Genomic DNA, 14,035 nt, shown 5'->3' on the forward strand with positions numbered 1-14,035 from the left:
CAGTAACTTGTTGCTTTTACAGCGATTATTTCACTATTTAATAAAAGTCAGTAACTTGTTGCTTTTACAGCGATTATTTCACTATTTAATAAAAGTCATTAACTTGTTGCTTTTACAGCGATTATTTCACTATTTAATAAAAGTCAGTAACTTGTTGCTTTTACAGCGATTATTTCACTATTTAATAAAAGTCATTAACTTGTTGCTTTTACAGCGATTATTTCACTATTTAATAAAAGTCATTAACTTGTTGCTTTTACTGCGATTATTTCACTATTTAATAAAAGTCAGTAACTTGTTGCTTTTACAGCGATTATTTCACTATTTAATAAAAGTCAGTAACTTGTTGCTTTTACAGCGATTATTTCACTATTTAATAAAAGTCATTAACTTGTTGCGTTTACTGCGATTATTTCACTATTTAATAAAAGTCAGTAACTTGTTGCTTTTACTGCGATTATTTCACTATTTAATAAAAGTCAGTAACTTGTTGCTTTTACAGCGATTATTTGACTATTTAATAAAAGTCAGTAACTTGTTGCTTTTACAGCGATTATTTCACTATTTAATAAAAGTCAGTAACTTGTTGCTTTTACAGCGATTATTTCACTATTTAATAAAAGTCAGTAACTTGTTGCTTTTACAGCGATTATTTCACTATTTAATAAAAGTCATTAACTTGTTGCTTTTACAGCGATTATTTCACTATTTAATAAAAGTCATTAACTTGTTGCTTTTACAGCGATTATTTCACTATTTAATAAAAGTCAGTAACTTGTTGCTTTTACAGCGATTATTTCACTATTTAATAAAAGTCATTAACTTGTTGCGTTTACTGCGATTATTTCACTATTTAATAAAAGTCAGTAACTTGTTGCTTTTACTGCGATTATTTCACTATTTAATAAAAGTCAGTAACTTGTTGCTTTTACAGCGATTATTTCACTATTTAATAAAAGTCAGTAACTTGTTGCTTTTACTGCGATTATTTCACTATTTAATAAAAGTCAGTAACTTGTTGCTTTTACAGCGATTATTTCACTATTTAATAAAAGTCAGTAACTTGTTGCTTTTACTGCGATTATTTCACTATTTAATAAAAGTCAGTAACTTGTTGCTTTTACAGCGATTATTTCACTATTTAATAAAAGTCAGTAACTTGTTGCTTTTACAGCGATTATTTCACTATTTAATAAAAGTCATTAACTTGTTGTTTTTACAGCGATTATTTCACTATTTAATAAAAGTCATTAACTTGTTGCGTTTACTGCGATTATTTCACTATTTAATAAAAGTCAGTAACTTGTTGCTTTTACTGCGATTATTTGACTATTTAATAAAAGTCAGTAACTTGTTGCGTTTACTGCGATTATTTCACTATTTAATAAAAGTCAGTAACTTGTTGCTTTTACTGCGATTATTTCACTATTTAATAAAAGTCAGTAACTTGTTGCGTTTACAGCGACTATTTGACTATTTAATAAAAGTCATTAACTTGTTGCTTTTACTGCGATTATTTCACTATTTAATAAAAGTCAGTAACTTGTTGCTTTTACAGCGATTATTTCACTATTTAATAAAAGTCAGTAAACTTTTTGCCTTTACAGCGATTATTTCACTATTTAATAAAAGTCAGTAAACTTTTTGCCTTTACAGCGATCAGTTAACTTTACTTAACAAAAAGTGTGTAAACTTGTTGCTAAAGTGATTAGTTGACTTTACTCTTTACAAGAGTGAGCAAACCCATTGCTTTAAAAGGGCACCTATGGTGAAAAATCTACTTTTCAAGCTGTTTGGACAGACATACGTTTAGGTATAGTGTATAGACCGTCATATTGGCATGATATAACAATAGTGAGTCTACTTGTTGCTTTTACAGCGATTAGTTGACTTGACCAAAGTAAACATGTTCCTTTTAAAGTGATTAGATGACTTTACATAATGAAAGCGAGTAAATCTGTTGCTTAAGGTGATTAGTTGACTAAATAAAACAGTAAACTTGTTGCTTTAAAAGCGATTAGTTGACTTGACCTAACAAAAGTGAATAAACCTGTTGCTTTCAAAGTGATTAGTTGACTTAATAGTGAGTCTACTTGTTGCTTTTACAGCGATTAGTTGACTTGACCAAAGTAAACATGTTCCTTTTAAAGTGATTAGATGACTTTACATAATAAAAGTAAGTAAATCTGTTGCTCAAGGTGATTAGTTGACTTAATAAAACAGAGTAAGCTTGTTGCTTTAAAAGTGATTAGTTGACTTGACCTAATAAGAGTAAAAATTTCCCTTTTACGGCGATTAGTTGACTTGACCCAAGTGAACATGTTGCTTTTAAAGTGATTAGATTACTTTACATATTATAATTGAGTAAACCTGTTATTTTTAAAGTGATTAGTTGACTTAACAATCGTGAGTCTACTTGTTGCTTTTACAGCGATTCGTTGGCTTGACCCAATACAAGTGAGTAAACATGTTGCTTTTAAAGTGATTAGATTACTTTACTTTATAAAAGTGATTAAATCTGTTACTTTTGAAGTGTTTAGTTGACTTTATGGTGACGCAGTGGCACAGTAGGTAGTGCTGTCACCTAAAAGCAAGAAGGTCGCTGGTTCGAGCCTCGGCTGGGTCAATTGGCATTTCTGAGTGAAGTTTGCATGTTCTCTCCGCGTTTGCGTGGGTTTCCTCCGGGCGCTCCGGTGTCCAAATCACATGCGCTATAGGTGAATTGAGTAAGCTAAATTGTCTGTAGTGTACGAGTGTGGTGTGATGAGCGTGTATGGATGTTTCCTAGAAATGGGTTGCAGCTGGAAGGGCATCCGCTGTGTAAAAAAACTGTACAAAAGCACGCACATCTCTCTTAATTGGGTGCTCAGCCAAAACCGCAAAAAGTGCAAATTAAATGTAAATCAAAGGCGGCAACACCAAGGCTCCAAAACTACAAATTTTATTAAATTAAAAAGGCTGACACAGAGCGTTTAAAACATCCGCTGTTTAAAAACATATGCTGGATAAGTTGGCAGTTCATTCCGCTGTGGAGACCCCAGATTAATAAAGGGACTAAGCCAAAAAGAAAATGAATGAACGAATAGTTGAATTGACTTAATAAAAGTCAGCAAACATGTTGCTTAACAAGTGGAGTGGATTTTATTAAATAAAAGAGAGAAAATCTGTTGCTTTTAAAATGATTGTTTACTTTGCTTTTGTAAACATGTTGCTTTTAGAGAAATTATTTGACTTTAAAAAGCGAGTAAAACTGTTGCCTTAATCAAGAGTGCAAGTTCATGTTATTAATAGTCACTTGCCACCTTTAAGGCAATAGGTTTACTCACGTTAAATAACGAATAGCTTTTTCTGCACAGAATGCAATAAATATTTTTTCGCACAACCAAATGCAATAACTGTTGGTTTGTTTTTTAGAAGAGATTACAATAAGTTTTGTACCTGATACAATAATCTCCTTGTGTCTGTGTGTGTGTGTGTGTGTGTGTGCCAATGAAATAATTATTCTTTCTGTGCCAAAATGCATGGAACTATTGTGTGTGTGTGCACCAGATGAAAGCACAGAACTGACATGAACTGAATGCAAAAAGAAAAAAAGGAAAATTTTATGCATCAAAACAAGGCACACCTCCACTAAAAGCTAGATTTGACATGCACCTAATGCATTAAACGATTTTATTTCACCAAATGTTACAAGACCTGCAAGATATCATGCAAACAAGTGCCGAAGACATTAGCATCTATACACCAGGAATAGACTAGAGCAAGATCCACACCCAGACATTCAGTAATGAGCCGCAAAGACCTCATGAAGCCAGATTCAGATCAAGATTACAACAAACTGACCAAGCTGGCTCGAGCAGTCAGCAGTTTTCATGCTTCTATCGCTCATCTTTCTTCCTCAGGATAGTGAATGTGCCTTTCAGATCTCATCTTTCTGCAATTCATTAGAGAAGTGCTAAGACTAGGATACATGAATATAGAGGGACTTATTAAGTCACTGGGGAGATGAAACACACACACACACACACACACACACACACACACACACACACACACATCCGTGCATCAAGCCTTATAGCCTTCACCATCTATTGCATGAGAGACAAAGCTGTCTAATATCGTTCTCTAAAGCCGGTCCACTTTCCTGTCGTATCAAAGACTTACTGGAAGAACAGCATGTCAGATGTTAAATGCACATCGGCAAGAAGAAAGCTTGATGACGTCATTAAGTGTCAGAGCACTCAGATCAGAATTATGGCACTGAAACATAAAAGCAAACAACTCATTGCTAGTCTCATTTAAAAAACACACTGAATAGTAGCCTGTTGGGATTGATGTCCCTTCTTTTTTTATCTGAATACTAGAATATTGGGAAACAATCATTTTTCTAAGCATCACTGTTTCTTTTGCTCATCATTAGCTGCAAGTTTAAGTGTGTTCACTTTCTTTTGACCCTTTTATGTATTTACAGCCGTCAGAACATCATTGAGACTTGTAGATTGGCTCATTTAATTTTGGGACTGCAGGTAAACACCTGGCAACCGCTCGGAATGTCTTAGCAACTGCACAGCAACACAGAGGTCATTTACAGTTATTAGAAAAACACATCGCATTAGCTGTGTGTGCACCAACCAACAGCAAAAACATTTGTGGATCAACACAAGATGCAAATATCTGTCTGTTGCACATCAAACTTGCTCAATAAATATGCTTCAAATGATATTACTTCTTTTTTGTTCACTAAATTGCATACATGGTCTGTGCACTGAATGCAATGAATTATTTCTGTGCATCGGCTGATTAGTTTTTGCGCCTAAAATGCAATTAATAATTTTTGTGCCTCAGATGCAATGAATCGTTTTTGTGCATCAGATAAAGAGTCAATTTGTGCATCAAATGCAATGAATCATTTTTGTGCATTAGATACAATAAATCGTTTTGTGCATCAGTTGCAATTAATCATTTTTGGGCATTAGATACAATGAATAATTTTGTGCATCAGTTGCAATGAATCTTTTTTTGCCTTAAATTCAATGAATCTTTTTTGTGCATCAGATGCAATGAAACGTGTTTGTGCAGATGCAATGAATCATTTTTGTGCGTCAAATGCAATAAATAATTTTTGTGCCTCAGATGCAATGAATCGTGTTTGTGCAGATGCAATGAATCATTTTTGTGCATCAAATGCAATGAATCATTTTGTGTATCAGAAGCAATGAATAATTTTTGTGTGTCAAATGCAATGAATCATTTTAGTGCATCAGATGCAACCAATAATTTTTGTGCCTCAAATGCAACGAATCATTTTTGTGCGTCAAATGCAATGAATCATTTTAGTGCATCAGATGCAACCAATAGTTTTTGTGCCTCAAATACAATTAATCGTTTTTGTGCATTAGATGCAGTGAATCATTTTTTTTGCCTTAAAAGCAATGAATCATTTCTGTGCCTCAAGTGCAATAAGTCGTGTTTGCGCATCAGATAAAATTAATCATTTTTGTGCATCAGATGCAATGAATCATTTTTGTGCATCAAACACAATGAATCTTTTATGTGCTTTAAATGCAATGAATCATTTTTGTGCCTCAAATGTAATGAATCAATTTTGTGCATCAGATGCAATGCATAGTTTTTGCGCCTCAAATGCAATGAATTAATTTTGTGCATCAGATGCAATAAATCATTTTTGTGCCTCAGATGCAATGAATCATTTTTGTGCCTCAGATGCAATGAATCTTTTTTGTGCCTCAGATGCAATGAATCTTTTTTGTGCCTCAGATGCAATGAATCATTTTTGTGCCTCAGATGCAATGAATCATTTTTGTGCCTCAGATGCAATGAATCATTTTTGTGCCTCAGATGCAATGAATCTTTTTTGTGCCTCAGATGCAATGAATCATGTTTGTGCCTCAGATACAATTAATCATTTTTTTGTCTTAAATACAATGAATCATTTTTGTGCATCAGATGCAACCAATAGTTTTTGTGCCTCAAATGCAATGAATCGTTTTTGTGCCTCAAATGCAATGAATCGTTTTTGTGCATCAGATGCAGTAAATCTTTTTTTTACCTTAAATGCAATGAATCATTTTTTTTGCCTTAAAAGCAATTAATCATTTCTGTGCCTCAAGTGCAATAAGTCATGTTTGCGCATCAGATAAAATTAATCATTTTTGTGTCTCAGATGCATTGAATCATTTTTGTGCCTCAGATGCAATAAATCATTTTTGTGCATCAAATAAAATGAATCAATGTTGTGCCTCGAATGCAATGAATCATTTTTGTGCCTCAGATGCAATCAATCATTTTGTGCATCAGATAAAGAGTCATTTTTGTGCAACAAATGCAATGAATCATTTTGTGCATTAGATACAATGAATCGTTTTTGTGCATCAAATACAATGAATCATTTTGTGTATCAGTTGCAATGAATCATTTTGTGCATCAGTTGCAATCAATCATTTTGTGCATCAGTTGCCATCAATCATTTTGTGCATCAGATGCTTCAACTGCATAAAATATTTTTTTGCTTTTCAAACACAATAAATCTTTTAAGTGCTAAATTGAATGACCTCTCTTCAATGAGTGCGGTTGCCAATTGGTTGCCAAACTCCACAAATACTCTTGCTATCCTTTACTCAACCAGACCATTTTCTAAATATCAAAGATCATAACAGGCCAGCATGAGATATGAGCATGGCCAGACAGTTGGGAAATATTCTCTTAAATTTATCATTAAAACAGCTGGCAGCTGTGGCTGGGTGTGCCCATGAACAACCTGATATCCCTCTGCTCTACATTTCACAGTTCCTTTCACAAATGACCAAATAAATGTGAAGGGAGAAGTGCAAAAATGATACACAACTGCTCTTTTCTCATCCACATCATGACCAAACATCACAGCACACAGATTTCGCATCTCTACATCACACTCTTTGTCTGAAGTGTTTCAACACAAGTGCTGCAACAGATATGAACCAGTTACAGTCTGTAATAACATGGCACAGAGATAGAGAGAGAGAGAGAGAAACTGGGTCAATGTCTCATATGGATTGCTCTAACAAGGACTTTTATAGCCTCACATCAAACATAAACATATCCAGCATGCACCTAAATCCAGAAAGCCATGCCATCTGGGAAAGTGGAGGGAAAAAAGCACTGTTATCCCAGGAGAATCTGCCGTGGCTTGTTATCATGCATTCTTGAATAATTGGAGACAGTGGCAAAATACTTCTGTGAAGAAGTCTTAACCTGCATAACATATAGGCTAAAACATCAAATCAAATGCATGAAGTAAACCTCATCTGCAGCCTTTCAGTGCATTGCAAAATATGAAGCTTTTTAGTGTTGAGAAAGCAATAAATGCATACAGTTCTGTGTGACTTTGGACTTAAACACTGATCTGAAGACGTTAAAAAGCCAACATTTGAAGACGATCTGATCTGAACGCACCGCCTGAATGATCCACTGCCGATATCTTCTTCAACAGTTCTGCACAAACTTGTATAACACCGCGCATTTGTATATGCAACTGCCTCAGGATGCTCACCTGTTCTCCGTGATAATGATCACTGGTGTCGATTTTAGTCTTCAGTCGCGATGAAACTACAGAAATGATCCAACGAGCCAACAAAACCTGAAGCTCCAGTCAGAACCGAGCAGTAGCTGATGTGAGAGCGACGGCTGCTCCTCACATACATTTATTAGAGCCTCAACTTCCGCGACAGTCACGTGCTTTCTGCTGCCGAACTACAACTGCTGGCGATTCTGATTCATTCCGTGAGACGATTCATCTGAATCGATTCACCAAAATGACTCGTTCACTGATTGTCGTTTTAAAGTTTTGTTATTATTTTTTACTGCATAACATAAACAATAGCATACAAATATAGAGGAATACAATGCTATCATTTTTTCACATTGAAATCCAGGGAAAAAAATCACTTGAGAATTCAAAATAAATAAATAAATATATAGATTACAAGACATTCACATAAGAAAATGTTTTCAAAATCGCACACATATGAAACAATGCTCTTGGAACAATATTCATATTATTTAAAAAAACAAAGGGGACGCCTTTCAAAAAATATGGATGTCTCCAATGAACCTCTGACTCTATGAACACTTCTGATGTATATTCATAATATGTGTGACCTTAATCACAACATAACTTTATTTGTGTATCATGATTTTTGTTATCTGTTTGTATGTTAATTCGTTTATTTATAATTATCTTTTCTTTATTTTTCTAAATTATCTTTTATTGTCTTTTGCTGCTATACTTGTCTACTGATACGCTTGCCTTTGTCCTTTTTTGTTTATGTTTGTATGTTCAATAAAACCCCTAAACAAACAAACAAAAAATCGCTCACATCCTTAAAGCTTTTTTTATTTTTAAGATTTGTTAGGGTTTTAATAAACACATTTTAGACAAATTAATGTTAGTATTGGCATTGGATCATTTATGTTTGCATACATGGTATATAATCATTAAATTATTAATCAAACAATCAAGTTTTATTATTATTATTGTTGTATATCAAAAGAAACATCTTTACAAGAAAACAACATTTTAATTTTGTATGATAAATAAAAGTTATTTCAGATCATACCAGATATTATAGATCACACCAAATCATTCGACTGTCGTTTTTTAGAACATCGTCTATGGGATTTATTTCCTTTGTATATTCTATATCTACAAATGCAAATTTACCAATAAGAAACCATATTTTCCAGTTTGTTATTTTTTGAGTTTAGTCATTTTTAAATACATACATACATACATACATACATACACACATATATATATATATATATATATATATATATATATATATATATATATATATATATATATATATATATATATATATATATATATATATATATATATATATATATATATATATATTTCCCAAATTATGTTTAACAGAGCAAAGAAATTTTCACAGTATGTCTGATAATATTTTTTCTTCTGGAGAAAGTTTTATTTGTTTTATTTCGGCTAGAATAAAAGCAGTTTTAAATAACTTTTTTAAGGTCAAAATTATTAGCCACTTTAAGCTAATGTTTTGGATAGTCTACAGAACAAACCATCAATATACAATAACTTGCCTAATTACCCTAACCTGCCTAGTTAACCTAATTAACCTAGTTAAGCCTTTAAATGCCACTTTAAGCTGTATTGAAAAAAATAAAACAGTTATTAGAAATGAATTATTAAAACTATTATGATTAGAAATTTGTTAAAGAAATCTTCTCTCCTTAAAACAGAAATTCGGGATAAAAGTAAACAGGGGGCTAATAATTAATTCATATATATATATATATATATATATACACACACACACACACACACACACACGCACGCACACTTTATATGTATATATATAGCTATATGTATATATAGCTAATGTAACTTGTAACTGACTGTAAGAAAAAATTATGACAAAGAAAATCTCAATGAAGATGTTTATTCAGCGTAGCAGTCTCAAAATACACGACAGTACCTTGGGTTCTCCGGAGTCAAAATGAACCCTGAACATGCTTAGACTCAAACCTTTATACTGTTTTAGATGTTGCTTTTTAATCCTGCCTTTAGATGTTAATGAAGTTGCTCCTTGGCTGTTGACCCAGCTGTTCTCTCTGCAGTTTTAACGCCATTGATGAATTGGTTCTCTGTGCACCACACCCATCCCCATTCTACAATTGTTACCATTTGGTTGAGATGTAGTCGCCTCAGACAATGCAATTTTCGGAAATGAGCATCAATTCACCATTTAGAGTGGAGGTTGGGTCGAGGCAGACTCATTTCTCACATGACTTTTACCCTCAAGTTCATATTCATGTTCTTTTTTTATTTTTTACTCTCTATTTGTATACCTTTTTTTCCAAAGATGATGCATGTAATTGATATTTGGTGTATTATGTACAAATATTGTTTACACCCCAACCAGTAGCGGTTCTAGACCTGAGTAACTCGGGGGGGCACTTCTACTTTTAGGGGGCACACTTTAACATACATCACAAACTATTTAAACAATTATTCAGTCATTTTTTTATGCATCACTCTGCAGTCTTTATAAACATTTATTCATTCATTTTCTTTTCGGCTAAGTCCCTTTATTAATCTGGGGTCACCACAGCAGAATGAACCACCAACTTATCCAGTATATGTTTTACACACCGGATGACCTTCCAGCTCCAACCCATTACTGGTAAACACCCATACACTTTGGACAATTTAACAAATTCACCTATAGCTAATATTTTTGGACTGTGGGGTAAACCGGAGCACCCAGAGGAAACCCACGGCAACATGGGGAGAACATGCAAACTCCACACAGAAATTCCAACTGACCCAGCCGGCACTCGAACCAGCGACCTTCTTGCTGTGAGGCGTTAGTGCTACCCACTGCACCACCGTGCTGCCCTGTCTTCATAAATAAGCTAATTAAATAACTTAAACTCGAAAATAATCTTCAGTGTTCATTTTTTTGACAAGTAACTTTGTATTGTAGGATAACACATTAACATTCAAGTACAGCAGGCACATTTTTACACCTGTAAACTTTAACAGATGCAGTTGAAGTCAATTTTTTTGCCCTCCCAATAATTTAAAATAAGGTTTCCCAAGTGATCTAAATCAAACCAAGGAGATTTTCACAGTATTTCCTATAAAACACAAATAATTAATCTGGAGTCATAATAAGTGTGATTTCTTATAGTTTATTTCTTGAATAAAAGCAGTTTTAATTAAAAAAAAAACTATTTTAAGTCTGTGTTATTAGCTTCTTTAAGAGATAATTACTGTATATTTTATTGATCATCTACACAACAATACAATAACTTGACTAATCCTTCCAACTTTCCTAGTTAACATAACCTAATTAAGTCCTTAAATTACACTTTAATCTGAATCAAAGACTAAAGGGACTTTGTCTGTATACAACTATCTTGCTAAATAACTAGTAAAATATCATGCACTGTCACCATGGGAAAGGGAAAAAAGTTGTTATTAGAAAAACTGGTTAGTTAAACTATTATGTTTAAAAACGTGTTGTAATAAATCATGTCTTGATGACTCGTGCTTTATGTCACGACTGAAATCAAAAACGAATAAAGGCAAAACTAAACGAGTTGAATATGATTTACATGAGCGTGACTGAAAACTAAACTGGATCACTGTTTCATCTGTTCTCATGTACTTGCCGTTTGTAAGTTCAAGACTGCATTTCCTAACGTAAAACTATGTACAGTCAATTTCTAAATAATAATAGCCTCTGCATAGCCGAGCACTTCCTATAATAAAAGTTTTGAAATCGCTTTTGAAAACAAAATCCTAATTCTGAATTTGAGTTGAATCGTTTTGTTACCTGTGTCAATTTGGGGGTTAACTTCTGACAAATGCGGGGAACTGAAGTGCGCAGCACCGTCACTGACAGAGAGAGAGAGAGAGAAAGCGGGTGAAAGCAAAGAGAGCGAGTGCGCGCCATACGACTGCGCGCGACACTAAGATTTAGGGGGGCCAGAGGGGGGGGCCATGCTTGTTGACACGGGGGCACCGGCCCCCCCTGGCCCCCCCCGTAGAACCGCCACTGATCCCAACTCTGTATCCGATTTGCATTAATAAAAGAAGAAAAACTGCCACATGACAAGGAGAACAGAAATAAATCTTTAATGGAAAAAAGTATGGACTTCACTTTGCAAGGATCTGATTACCATTTAAGTAAAATAAGTATTTAAGTTAATTCACAAATGTTATCCAAACAGTAGACTTGTGTTTCTATCACTGACTGGAGTATGACTTCAGTGTATTATCCATAAAACTGATGGTGGGAACTGTAGTGTATTATAATGCCACCGCTAGATCCTGACTCTTGAAAAAATGTAATATACTGTAAGTTGTGTGTCACAATCACCAGCGACCTCTAACCACCAGAGATCGCTGGAAAACATTCACTCTCATATAACTACAAATATGCTTGTAAATGGACTACATATCCAGTCATGCCACACACACACCTGCTTCCTCATTTAGACTGATTACACTCTCACCACCTGAGGATCGTCAAAGACTGATTAAACACAGTATTTAAGCAGCACACACACTCATTCACATTGCCGAGTCTTGTTTACTATTAAGTGACATTACAACGCATTCTCCTGGGGTCTGTGCTTCGTACGTGGATTGCTCAATTAGCTGGATTTGGATATTGACTGTTAGAGAGGCGGGACTTGACGTACCTGTCTATCATCCTCATGAGGCCGCACAAAGCAGAGCTATGCAGAGAAGCGCCCGCAGCTATGGCGAATGGCCTCATCCTATGTGCCTTTGTGTGTTATTGTGTGCGTCTATAACGAACTGTGAGTACACATTCTGATCTAAAGGACAGTCGTTCTCATTTCAGTATCTAATGATCGAGTGATTTGGCGTTTATACGCTATTAGCGGGACATTCAGAAATGACGGGGTAAAGCTCATTCAGCGCGTTCGGCGCATTCACGTGCTCTCGCACGAGTTTATGATCATAAGATCACTAGTTATATGTAAATTATGTTCTATACATGCCTGTTTATGTCCTCATGCTATTACAATGGGATTTACTCATGACAAGTGTTTTAAGAAGTAATTTTTTCTGGGCTTATTGCCAGTTTTGAGTACTTTCGGTTTTAACATGCTGATTGTACTGCATAGCGAAAGTGAAACCATTACATCACGTTTACTGCTCGGCTCAATGAAGCGTTGTACTTGATGCATATATTATAATATTGTACTGTGATTATATATTGTGAATGTTATTTGTGATCTAGATGTCTAAATATGTTATACTGATTATTTTATTATTTCTATTTCATTGTAGAACCACACACATGCCTATACACACACCTCTTCAGTGTTCAATAAACCAGTTTGATTGACCTTAACTGCCTGATCCACTCCTGTGTTCTGATCGACACCCCAAGGGCAAGGCTAGAGAAATTAGAACCTCCTCAGAATACAATCCTAACCTAACAACCCAACATTGACGATTTGACACTATCCAGGATCGTTTCGTTCTTCAAAGCTGATCCGAGAGTTGTTGTCATAGCAACAGTTCTGCTAGGTCAAACCTGATCGGGAGCAGGTTCAATTCATATAAACAGGATTAGATCGACTCAGTTCAAGGAAAGATAATACAGAAAGTACCGAATTCTGATATTTTCTTACAGTAGTAGTTATATACACTTGGGAAAATGGTACATATTTTTTAACTATATATAAAGTTATAGTCATTAATAAAATAAAGTTATACATATTAATAAAACTTATGCAATCTGCACCCTCGAAATATAAGTACAAAGACTGCATGAACTTTTTAGATCGCTTTAGTACAAATTGTGTATAATAGAAATGCACAATATGTGGCTTTTTTTTTAAAGCAATAATACATTTATGCAGTCATAAACATGTGTTGATAGTTAATATGCCGGTGATTTAATGCTTCACAAAAGTTGCAGATGCCTTTACCAATATGAAAACGCTTTTGTAAACAACCAGGGGTCTGTTCTTCTTATGTGGATTACTCAGTTAGCTGGATTTGGATATTGATGATTTGACATGATCCAGGATCGTTTCGTTCTTCAAAGCTGATCTGAGAGTTGTTGTCATGGCAGCAGTTCTGCTAGGTCAAACCTGATCGGGAGCAGGTTCAATTCATATAAACAGGATTAGATCGGCTCAGTTTAAGCAAAGATAATACAGAAAGTATGTTCTGAATTCTGATATTTTCTTACAGTAGTAGTTATATACACTTGGGAAAATGGTACATATTTTTTAACTATATATATAAAGTTATAGTTATTAATAAAATAAATTAAGTTATACATATTAATAAAACTTATGCAATTTGCACCCTTGAAATGAAAGTACAAAGACTGCCACCTTGTGGTGCAAAGAAAAAACTTATTGATATGAACTTTTTAGATCGCTTTAGTACAAATTGTGTATAATAGAAATGCAGAATATGTGACTTTTTTCTTTTAAAGCA

At 34.2% G+C, this 14,035-nt stretch overlaps 2 protein-coding genes across 5 annotated transcripts in view; one reads left to right on the forward strand and one right to left on the reverse strand.

Moving 5' to 3' along the window:
• Window positions 1-7,674, reverse strand: part of adisspb (adipose secreted signaling protein b) — a 73,993-nt gene extending 66,319 nt beyond the window's left edge. Inside the window, 1 exon segment of the mRNA NM_001436955.1 lies at window positions 7,550-7,674. The gene's annotated coding sequence lies outside the window, so the exon portion shown is untranslated.
• helz2c (helicase with zinc finger 2c) overlaps window positions 1-14,035 on the forward strand; it is a 284,230-nt gene that overhangs the window by 213,844 nt on the left and 56,351 nt on the right.

Source organism: Danio rerio, chromosome 7 (assembly GCF_052040795.2).
Source record: "Danio rerio strain M-AB ecotype USA chromosome 7, GRCz13ab, whole genome shotgun sequence".
In the NCBI taxonomy this organism is placed as follows: Eukaryota; Metazoa; Chordata; class Actinopteri; order Cypriniformes; family Danionidae; genus Danio; species Danio rerio.